Source organism: Protopterus annectens, chromosome 17.part0 (genome assembly GCF_019279795.1).
Source record: "Protopterus annectens isolate FY-2018-M chromosome 17.part0, PAN1.0, whole genome shotgun sequence".
Classification (NCBI taxonomy): Eukaryota; Metazoa; Chordata; order Ceratodontiformes; family Protopteridae; genus Protopterus; species Protopterus annectens.
In genome coordinates, this window is record NC_056751.1 from 453280740 (window position 1) to 453293176 (window position 12437).

Sequence of the window (12437 nt, forward strand, 5' to 3'; positions counted from 1 at the left end):
GTTGTAGCTTCCATTCAGTCATGAATATTTCAGTCCACCTAATCCCCAATCCAGTCTGTCATTTAGCTTCTCTTTACTGGAAAGGAGCATAATCACAGCAACATTTTTTAGCGTCCATGTTTTTCCTTATAAAAAGAATGATTTAACAAGTTTGTGGATACAGTAAACAGATTTCATTATTTTTTTCTGCTTCTAATGTATTGAAAACTTATATGCTATGTGTGGAATAGATCACATATGTTTGGATTAGCTTAGTGGTTGCAAAACGCGATAGTTAGAATGTATTTGCATTTGGATACTTCATCTTCTACTCCAGGAATAGCAACAGCCAATTATTTTCACTTTCTAGTAAGCTTTCCAAACTGGGTGAGCTAAAGACTTTGCATCTACACAAATGGAAAATAAAAGCACTAGTAAGAAGTGTGGTGAAATACTGTAAGACAATTAGATTCAATAGATGTCACCATAGTGGTAACAAAGGTCTAGATAAAAAAATAAGCATAACAACATATTTTACAGGCCAATGGAAAATAGCTGCATGACTGCCAAATCATACACCAGTCCACTGTACGAGCACATACATGAATGCATGGATCTTGCCATACCAAATAGAACCAAGAAGTTCTCCTCCAAAAAAAGGAAGCCAATCTGGTGGTCCCCAGCCATCAATAAACTCTACAACATAAGGAAGAAACTGTTTCAGAAAAAAATGAAGTCACAAGACTGGCAAAACTCCCTTACCAGACTCAACAAAAATTTGAGATCCCTTATCAAATCCTCTAAGGCCAGCTATGAAGGCAGAATTGCAGCTGACACCAAAAACAACCACAAAGCTTTCTATAGCTATATCAAGAACCTCCAAGGCAATACCCTGATTTGCTCTGAGTTATTGCACAATAGTACCTCCTATACTGAGCCAACAGATATAGCCAACATACTGGCCAACAGATTCAGTGCCAACTTTACCCCCCCTCCCCCAAAACAGCCCTATCACAATACCAGAAGAAAGCCTGATATCCCACCCACCATTTCTGTGGCACAGGTAAATGCTGCATCATCCAAAGCTAAGAATACAGCATCCATGTGACCTGATAATATCACTGGCTGCATCCTACATAAACTAAAAAACAAACTGGCAACACACAGTGTTACCTCAGGCTTTGTCCATAATGAATGGCGCACTGCTACAGTCATCCCTCTCCACAAAGGGGGAGCACTACAGATGCTGGGAACTACTGCCCCATTAGCCTGACAAGTCTGGTATACAAAGCTATGGAGGGCATCATCATGTACCTGCTCAACAAAGATATAGGCAATCTCCAAACTCTTTTTCTTATTTCTGTATTTGTAAGATACTACTTAAAACAAAAATTAAATGCACCTCAGAACAATCATGACCCTGTAACTGCTTGGGGCTTAGAAGCCCACAGACAACTAGCTTAATTTAGCTATTTATTCTACATTTGTAACTGTGGCCTCTTGATCAGATAGGGTGTATTGAAATAATACATGAAAAAATAAGGAAAGTAGAACAGAAAGACTAGTGAAAAACTTGTTTAAAAAAACTCCAAAAAGCACCAGAAAGCATCCGGAATGCTCAGCAATTCAAGGGTTAATTATTGTATAAATATAACATTTTGGAAAGTAAATCACTTCTACTCATTATGAGTTTGTGCCAGACAGAGAAGATAAAAGCAAGCACTATCAGTAGTAATATATAGAACGAGAAGATGAAAGTTTGAACTAGGAGGATACTACTAGCTACCGCTGATGCCAAGCTATTTTGATTATCGGCATAACAGTTAGTACTGTTGGTTCAATGTACTTCTCCAGTTCAGTTTTTAACCAGGGAAGCTTCTGTGGAGAGCTTGTAAATCCTCCCTGTATATGGGTTTTTGTCAGTACTACAGTTTCCTTCTATATCCGACAAGCATGATATGAATGATTTAATGGCCGTCCTAAGTGTGCATGTGTGTGAGCATCCTGTGACAGTATTACGTATTAGATATGTTTGTACATAACTGACTATTTAAAGCAAGCATCCAAGCAAGACATGGCTCCCCATGATATGTAAAACAGATGTCAGAAGGTTTACCCAATCCCAAATTCTGAAGCTGTGAGGCATCTACTTATGATTGACTAAACAGAGCCCTAAACCACTACACTGTACAGCATAGTAGCAACTGCTTGCTCCAAACAAGTATTCTTTGGATTCTGGAAAAGGTTTTGCTACTGCTTAATTAATATCCATATAATGCTGTTTTGTCACCCTCTTCTAGTATCTCTGAAAGGTTAATTATTCAACAGTTGACTATACTTGGACCAGTTTTATGTCCTTCCAAGTGCTGCTAAAGTTTTGTTGGGGTTTGCTGTCATTACTACTTTTATAAATTAAATCAAGTGGAACTATAATAATGATATTGTGTCAGTAGCTCTATTTTCAAGTAGAACTCTGATAATGGTGGTTTTGCCAGTTATAATTTTTAATTGTCAAAAGCTTATCTTGTTTCTGTAACTTAAAATATCTGTATGCAAGTTTGCATTATGTTCCATATATTGCTTTCTACCAGTTAAAATGCTACTAGTACCGAAACTTGTAATGCAGATTTTGGTACCAAAAGTATGTGATTGATTGGTTCTGAGGTTAATTAAAAGAACACAAAAACTGTGTATTAACCCCAAAATGCTTGGACATGACGCAGAAGCGTGGAAGATATGGTTACAGTCTATTTCTGATTGTAGCACTTCCAGCCCACTGTACACCCTGATATGAATTTGGAAATAGCCAAGGAATGTACAGACTATCAGTGTGAACACTATAGTGCAGTATTAGAAAGGGACAGTGTCAGTAATGCAACAGGTAGCATGCTCACCTTTGGGGTGGAAGGGTATAGGTTCTATTCTCACACCAAGATGAGTGTGTCATCCCTGGAATGAGATAACAAACTGAGGTTCCATCAGGTACCATTGAGTTGGTAGTAGCTCAGGTGTCTTTAAAAGATCCCAACGCATCTACTGAAAAGAGTAGGTGTTCTCCTAGTAGAGTAAATACCATTGTGGGTTTCCCTTAAAAAGAAGCCACTAGTGTAGTAGGACTAACCCGGTCAAAAAAGGATTAAAAAAATAAATAAGACCATACAGTCATGTGAAAACACATATGCCACTCAGACATGGCTGGAGTAAAGAAAGGCACTAGAATAATGCTGTAATTTTCTATGAAATTTGAATGGAATTATTTTTAATCCAACTTCAGCTGCATATCACATGCATGCTTTTTTATCAAAGCAAATAGTTTTAAAAAAATGACTTGCTCATGTCACTAAGTGCCCTTCTCAACCTTCACCCCCCAACCTTCAGCATCGTCTGGCACCCCTGATGTTGGGCAGATGCACAAATGTCACGGTTTGTCTAGTCTGCAATCTTCACTACTGGACTCTGAGTCATTTGTTTGTATTAACCCTGGAATTCTGATCACAATAAAGCTTTGCTAGAAAATAATATGCGTGGTTGCAAAAAATGTGTTATCTCCAAAACAGAATATAAAGCACAAACCCCGCTTAGCATGTAAAAAGCATGTCCCAGGACAATCATGTGTGACCACTGGCACAGTGACTGCCATTATTCAATGTTGCTTCTGTAGCAAGTTTAACTGATATCTGTATAATCTGTATACATAAAATTGTTTAAACCAAAGACACCAGTTTGATGACTAGTAAGTGCATTTCTAATAATCTGTACTAGATTACTTTTGTTATTTAAAGAAGGATACCTCCCCTTCGTTTTTCTTTCAAGATATGCTAATAACTTCAAAGTTTCAGTAGCAAAATTCCAATGAATGACGCTTTTTTTAATCTTTACTTGACAGAGAGTGGCAGGTGTCAACTTTTTTTGCACAGTTATGTAGTTAGCAATACTATGGTATTAAGCATATGGGTTTATTCCACCTACAAATGTGACTTTACAAGAAGAATCCTATCATGATTTGCCAATATTATATATAGCCAACCTATTTTAATAGTTTTCAACTTCAGAAATCTGTTTTATCACATATCTTATCTGTGCCTTGATTTTCAGAGGCCTACAAATTTGGGCTCATACTTTTACTATGCCCTTCTTAACTGATTTTAACTTGTTCTTAATTCATTTATTTGTTTATTTCTTTATTTAATGTTAGTTTTTCTGAAAACTGTTGCTAATTTAACAAATAAAGATAATTACTATACTTGCAGTTTTCCTTTACTTCACAAAAAAATTAAACTCTTGTTATTTTGTTAACTTTCTATGCCAGCAGTACCAATATTTAAAATATCCCTAATTTGGGGCTGCAACTTGAAGGGTCAAAACAAGATTGCAAATATGCAGAATTTAACTACATGCAAAAAAAAAATGTGCTGTGACTATTTCCCCTGCTGATTTACCTAGGCACCGGAAGTAACTAAATAATTTAAAAAAATAAAATAAAACAAAACAGCGCAGCAACCACAGACTACCATCTTCTGCTGAAAATGCTGTTTTTTTTTTTTTTTTACATTCAGGCTACTTTTGGCAACAGCCACCTAAAGCACCATAAGCCAATGGTAAAGGCTGCTCCTTTTTTTAGTTAGCAGCACAAGCACTAATACCTCTCAGATGCACCTCATTATGAGGAACATTTTTCATTTTTGGTTTTCAAAGTTCCATGTTCCCTGTTTCTCCTACTACATCCACAGCAACATCATGTGCAACTGAATGTATATTGCTGTCTCTCCATACATGATGTCAAGATTCTTAAGGTGATCTTTCCACAACCAACTTACCCAGTGTTCCACTCTCCCACTCCCACCCCGGTAATCAACTAAGCAGACTGTGCACCCCCCCCCCTTTTTGCAATTCCTGGATCTGCCACTGGTATGTAACAGAATCACCGAACTTCATGCAAGCATACCCGAATACACTCCATATATTCTGTCAATTACCAAAACCTGGCTAAAGCCGATCATAAGAGACACTGAAATACTTGTCCTTGGATATAGCATCATAAGTACAGTCTGAACCTGGGGTACAGACATCTAATACTCAAACTTACAAAAAAAAATCAGTTTGTTCAACAATACTATTCCATAGCTCCATAAAAAAATATTAATTTCAAATTAACAAATACAGATAACTTTGTACATTGCTCTCTGTATCCCTACTGGAAATAAAAACAACACTCGAAGGTATCCCATGATGGATATTCAACGCCATTCGAAATTTAAAAAATCATACTGGGAAGCATAAATATTGATGGGCAAAACATTGCCTCCAACTTTTCCAATTCAAGTATTACATTTTATGACCTTATAGAATTAATCACCTCATCTACTAGCTACAATACAGCATATAGTAAGAGATCCACCCTAGTCTGGATAATGGTCCCTGACCCTCACAAATAAACCATCTCAGGAACTCTTGCAGAAGTTTTTAGTGACTATCTTCCCACTTACATTCTAAATTTGCAGAAATGTGCTTGGTGTGTTTGTTCCCTGGTCAGATATTACTAAAAGACCAGCTGAACAGACTATCCAGTCATTATTGTTTTGGAGCCACAACATCAGTTTCCTGTGTTATTACAACATATTCTGTATAACTAGCCAGAGAGGAAAACTGGTGAAGAAAAAAAGCAGAGGAGATCAGAGAGAGAAGGACAGCATGAGAAAACATGGATACTGTAAATAAGGCACCATTTTTTTGAGGAAGATGATGAGCTGCGTTTGTGAAAAATGGAAAACAACACAAGGACTCTATGCAACTCAGACTTTTTCCATGCAAGAGAAATAAAAGGACCAATGATTGCTATGAAAAAATGAAAACACACTATTGCTAGTCATAGATAATTTTTAACAGCTTTGCATTATACTTCTGGTAGTTGCCAAGAAAGTAGCTCTGACTATGATCATATCTTCATCTTCTTGAATCAGAACTTCACCACCACTTAAAAATTACATGACTGAATGGATTTCTAGACAAAAGTGTCCTATACAGTTATAGGTAGACCTTTGTATTTAAATGACATCATCTGAATCATCTCTCATCTAACGTGACAAATTTAATCATTCTTGAAAAAAGGCATATGGAAACCCATAAGACGACGATCTAACTCTACAAACAACACCAGCTAAAGATACATACTCCCTTTGTAACTAAATATCACAAAAAAAATACATCATATAACCTGCAACACTACTCACAAGCCACACCAACTCTTCTCACCCCTAGAACCAAACTCCTCTGCACTGAACATGAGTTCTCCTCTCGGGCAACTAAGCTATATGTCAAAATCTTCCCATCCACCTAAAGGAAATAATTTCTTCCTCCAATATCCCTGCTTCAACAGAGGACACATCACTTAATACTTTATTTTTGTCTCCTTACCACTTCTTTTCTCCTCCCACAGAATTCTGCTGGTTTGCTACAATGTACATTTACAGTTTTTCTATGTAACTAATATGAACTACTTAGCTATTGTTTACATTTCAACCATTTTTGTTGAAGTAGATTCATTCCAGGGATGATCCTGAAATTGGTAGTTATGACTGGTGAACTACCAAGTAAATATTTATATATATATATATATATATATATATATATATATATATATATATATATATGTAGATATATACTACTGAGAGGTAGTTGAAGTTTCCCATGAATAGGGTATTTGGCTGGATGGTGAATTTCTCCAGCAGATCTAGGTATAAGTTATGGGATTATTAGTACATAGATGGTGACATGTCTGTATTATACATTTGAAGAGACTTTTCTTCAAACATGTAGTCATCGACACCTAAAGAGCGAATGCTCTAAAGCACGAATGGCCACGTCTGCAAATGTTTTCCTCAGGGGAAATAATTCAGTTGGCCGTTATTGGGAATTACCCTTTTCCCTAATGTAGAGTGATCTCAGAGTTGGTATATTTAGTTAGGGAGGGTGTGTGGGGCACTACTTCCCACATCAGGTGGTGTTGGGGGCGAAGGAAAAAAACAGGAAAAAATTTGCGGATGTGGCCAATCGTACTTTAGAGCGTTTGCTCATTAGGTGTCGATGATATATAATATAGACCCAATGGTGACATAAAGCTTGCTAGGATATGATAAGGGACTTATCTATAGTAATTTGCATGTGAATAACCCCTGGAAATGATCCAATTTACCTAATCTAGAGGTATTCTTTTGCTAATGTAGATCAAAGCACCTGCACCTTTAGCCCCCGTCTGTGTGGCTGATGGTCTAAATATGTAACAGACAGTAAAGCCTTGCACTGCCATATTACTTTGAGGCATAAAACCATGTCTCAGTAATGGCAAAGATGTCTATATTCCCCAGAGTGAAGACAGCTTTGCAGGGTGTGGCATTTCGGATTTATTTATTTATTTTATTTATTGACATTTGATTACCAGGAAAGTCCGACTGGGTAGGAACCCATTTTCAGCAGATGCCTGTGGGAAAAGCACCAAAGTATTACAAAACATTTTAAGAACAATAATTTTTCTGTCTTTCAAAATCATACAATAAACAAATACAGTTTAAATAATTATAGCAAATTAGACTAATATGAAAACATTGGTTAAGTATAGATGAAAGTTATATGACAGTGACATTTTAGTCAGTTTACAGAGAAATTAAAGTGAAGTTAATACAATACAAATGGGAGCTGCAATACAGAGTTAGAGAAAAGCATGTTTATGGTATATTTAGAGAGTAAGCCAGAGGAGAGAAAATGACAGAAGTAAGGAAATCAGTGAAGAAGGGAGAGTTAGGAGATATAAGGTATGAATAAGTATTTGTTCACTTTTGGGGATATACTTTATCCTGGTGCTGAGTAAGAACAGACCCAGATTTTGTCTATGAGGTCTTTCATAAGGTTTTTGATGGATGGGAGGGTATTGACCTGATGGATAGAGACATGCAGTTCCAAAATGTATCAATACGGTACATGTCAGACAATGTCTGGCAGACTTGAAAGGCAGACAAGGTTTTTTTGTCATGGGATCATAATAACCGACAAGGAAAATACTTGTGTAGAATGTTATTTAGTGATGGGCAAGCAGATGGATTTTAGATAACATTGTCATATATCCAAATGAGTGTGGAGTCATCTGTGTTCTGTATTAGGGGGACCTGTTGTGTGGCTCTGAGGGGGATGTTGGTGTGAATCTTAAAGAGGAGGTGACCAAGTATAGAGCCTTGTGGTACACAGGTGGTGACTGGGAGGTATGGAGAGATGGTGGAGTACCATTTTACTGACTGATAGCTATTGGAAAGTTAGCTTTTTAACCACAGAAGGGTGGACTGATAGAGAACTAATGAGGACATTCAAAGCAGAAGTTAGCTGCGACAAACTGCATTGCAAGCTTTAGTCTAGAAATGAGGAGGAGACTTGTTTGCTGTTATCTCCAGCTGTATTGATGAGATCTATATAGTGTTAGTACTATGGGAAGGGTGGAAGCCATGTATTGTGGGGATAGGAGTTCTTCCTGCAGGAGATAGTTTAGCAATAATACATTTTTTTAAGTATTTTGGAGGAGGAGTAAGATTCCTATAGTCTAGTAAAGGCTCCTAGCATTGAGTAGTAGCATCTTTAGGTCCCTTTGGACTTTAGTTGCTAAGCTGGTAGTTTTGACAATCTGGTCTTGCCTGAAAGAGCCTGTAATCGGGTGGATAAAGTTTTAGCAATATCTGCAAGACCAAGGTATACAGGTACAGGCAATCCTTGTCAAAGCAATATAATCTATTAACCATGTCCTCCATTGCTGGCAAATACTGATTGCCCCTGGAATGACAACAGAAACTAAGCCAATTGTTAAAGACAATAATTTTTTGTTCATAGTGTGCCACCATCCTAGGTGAAGGTAGAATGCTGCTCAAATCAAGGCACATACCTGTATGAAACACACAGTCAGAGAAATTCATAATGTCTCTCTTCATATAGTCCAATGAAGAATGCCACAGGTCATCTCCACCTACATAGACTATGATCTGATTGTACTGGTACCTGTGGTACAGAGACGTGAGTGCATGCACTGCATGCAGATCTTGGTCTTCATATAGTCCAACGAAGAATGCCACAGGTAATCTCCACCTACATAGACTATGATCAAATTGTACTGGTACCTGTGGTACAGAGACATGAGTGCATGCACAGCATGCAGATCCTGGTCTTCATAAGACTGCCACAGGTCATCTCCACCTACATTGACTATGATCAGATTGTACTGGTACCTGTGGTACAGAGAGGTGAGTGCATGCACAGCATGCAGATCCTGGTCTTCATATAGTCCAATGAAGAATGCCACAGGTCATCTCCACCTACATAGACTATGATCAAATTGTACTGGTACCTGTGGTACAGAGACGTGAGTGCATGCACAGCATGCAGATCCTGGTCTTCATATAGTCCAATGAAGAATGCCACAGGTCATCTCCACCTACATAGACTATGATCAGATTGTACTGGTACCTGTGGTACAGACTTGAGTGCATGCACAGCGTGCAGATCCTGGTCTTCATATAGTCCAATGAAGAATGCCACAGGTCATCTCCACCTACATAGACTATGATCAAATTGTACTGGTACCTGTGGTACAGAGACGTGAGTGCATGCACAGCGTGCAGATCCTGGTCTTCATACAGTCCAGTGAAGAATGCCACAGGTCATCTCCACCTCCATAGACTATGATCAAATTGTACTGGTACCTGTGGTACAGAGACGTGAGTGCATGCACAGCATGCAGATCCTGGTCTTCATATAGTCTAATGAAGAATGCCACAGGTCATCTCCACCTACATAGACTATGATCAGATTGTACTGGTACCTGTGGTACAGAGACGTGAGTGCATGCACAGCATGCAGATCCTGGTCTTCATATAGTCCAATGAAGAATGCCACAGGTCATCTCCACCTACATAGACTATGATCAAATTGTACTGGTACCTGTGGTACAGAGACGTGAGTGCATGCAGATCCTGGTCTTCATATAGTCCAATGAAGAATGCCACAGGTCATCTCCACCTACATAGACTATGATCAAATTGTACTGGTACCTGTGGTACAGAGACATGAGTGCATGCACAGCATGCAGATCCTGGTCTTCATAAGACTGCCATAGGTCATCTCCACCTACATAGACTATGATCAGATTGTACTGGTACCTGTGGTACAGAGAGGTGAGTGCATGCACAGCATGCAGATCCTGGTCTTCATATAGTCCAATGAAGAATGCCACAGGTCATCTCCACCTACATAGACTATGATCAAATTGTACTGGTACCTGTGGTACAGAGACGTGAGTGCATGCACAGCATGCAGATCCTGGTCTTCATATAGTCCAATGAAGAATGCCACAGGTCATCTCCACCTACATTGACTATGATCAGATTGTACTGGTACCTGTGGTACAGAGATGTGAGTGCATGCACAGCATGCAGATCCTGGTCTTCATATAGTCCAATGAAGAATGCCACAGGTCATCTCCACCTACATTGACTATGATCAGATTGTACTGGTACCTGTGGTACAGAGATGTGAGTGCATGCAAAGCATGCAGATCCTGGCTCCAGACAAGCAACTAACTGCTATCTTCTCCTTGTCCAGTCTGGTGACTGGGCTGTCTGTACATTGTGCAATGAGGTCCCCCTATGACAAGATTCCTGGGTAAAGTTCATGTTTACGTTATGGGCATCACTCATTAGGTGTAGGTGTATGCATGGTGCTTGGGGTTGCTTTTGGTGTGTGCTTTAGAGAATGCTGAGGATAGGTCTCACCATTTGTAGGATTAGGAGGTTTTTGAGGTTTGGTAAAATAGTTTTTTTAGTACCTCATCATAAGCTGGATGTGTGTGTGTGTTGTGGATGTAGTTTGTGTGCACTTGACAAGCTTAATTATTTTTGTTTCCAATTAAATTCTGTATGTACTTCCTTCACATGATGTGTCAGTTCTTTATGGATTGAAAGGTCAGTTGTGAACATGAGCTATATTGTCTCAGGTTGCCCATATCTACCAAGCTTTCCATGGAGACTTTTAGAAATTGTATATTCATGCTGTCCTAAACTGTATTAGGGAAGGCTTTTGTGGATTGAGAACAGGGTTAGACAGATGTCCCCTGTAACGTGGTCTCTAGGGTTAGGGACTAGAGTTAAATAGTGCTAAGATATAGTATTGTTGCTGTTAGATGCACAAGCTAACTGCTTGACTCCATGCAATACCTCACTAAGTTACAGGTTCCAGTCCCGATACTGGTTATTCTTTAAAAGTGTGACGCCGTACAGGGCACTGCCAACACCACAGCACAGTGAGCATCTCCATGCAAATGTGCCTAATTTATGGCAACAGAAAAGGAACTGAAATCTAATGCTGAGCACTCTAGTTAGTAAACAACTACACTGTGAGCTATTATGGAGTATGTCCCAACAAAGGATATAAGGGGCTTGAACCATGCAAAAACAACTTGATATGTTGTCCTCTGAACGTGTCTTTCAGTGATTTTTTTTTTTTTTTTTTTTTTTATGTGCTGTATACTGGACAAAATCTTTCACCAGATAATAATGAATCATATTTTCTATATGGTCTTGAGATTCTGTTTTACTGTCATTTCCACTGAATGCATTTAAACCTGCAAACTCTTAATTATTTACTCATATTCTGCATAAGATTTCAGGTGTATTTCATTTATACTTAAGAATTATCTAAAATGGTAGCTGCTTAAAGTTGAACCATGTTTACCTTCATCTCTGGTATTTCAAAAATAGCATACATTTTGTCAGTGTCTCATAGCAGTACGTGTGAAGATTTGCAACATACTAGTTCACAACTGAAAATCTGGATTAGTCATCTGCAGTAGTTGCTGAGTATTATTTTGTACAATAACTCTCAAAACATATTTCAAGGGTTCTGCTTTGCTGAGCTGCATATTTATGTATCTCAGGAAACAGTTACGTAGCATGTTCTGTATTATTTCATCCACACTGGAAAGCCATATTTTCTCTGTCATCACTGATTTAATTCACTGATCCTAAGAGATCTTTATGGGTTATGTCAGTAAAGTTATAACTAGTGTGGGATCCTTAAAAAAATGCTTCCACATCTTTCTAACAATTAGGTTAGTGTATGCATGTTGTTATACTCTTCCAATTATTTTGTACAATAAATTATCTATTTTATTCTGATTTAACACTATCATTATCTTACACATCAGTACTGCCTCCCACATGCCGAGGCTTTTAAATCTCTTATTTGAAATAAATAAGGCCTTTTTTCCCTTTAATATAGGCAATAAAGTATGAACATCTCATTCAGTAAACTTTTAACACATTAGCATGTGCATGTATTTCAAGTCTTTGTGTTTACTTTTTCAGCTGTTGAAATCATGGACACAGAAAGGAAAAAAGTAACAGTGATATATAAATGTCTTACTTCCAGTA

General features: G+C 38.1%; 1 protein-coding gene across 1 annotated transcript in view; it reads right to left on the reverse strand.

The window, feature by feature from the left end:
- Positions 1 to 12437, reverse strand: part of LRRC4C (leucine rich repeat containing 4C) — a 3048452-nt gene that overhangs the window by 3034709 nt on the left and 1306 nt on the right. The gene's annotated exons all lie outside the window — the stretch shown is intronic.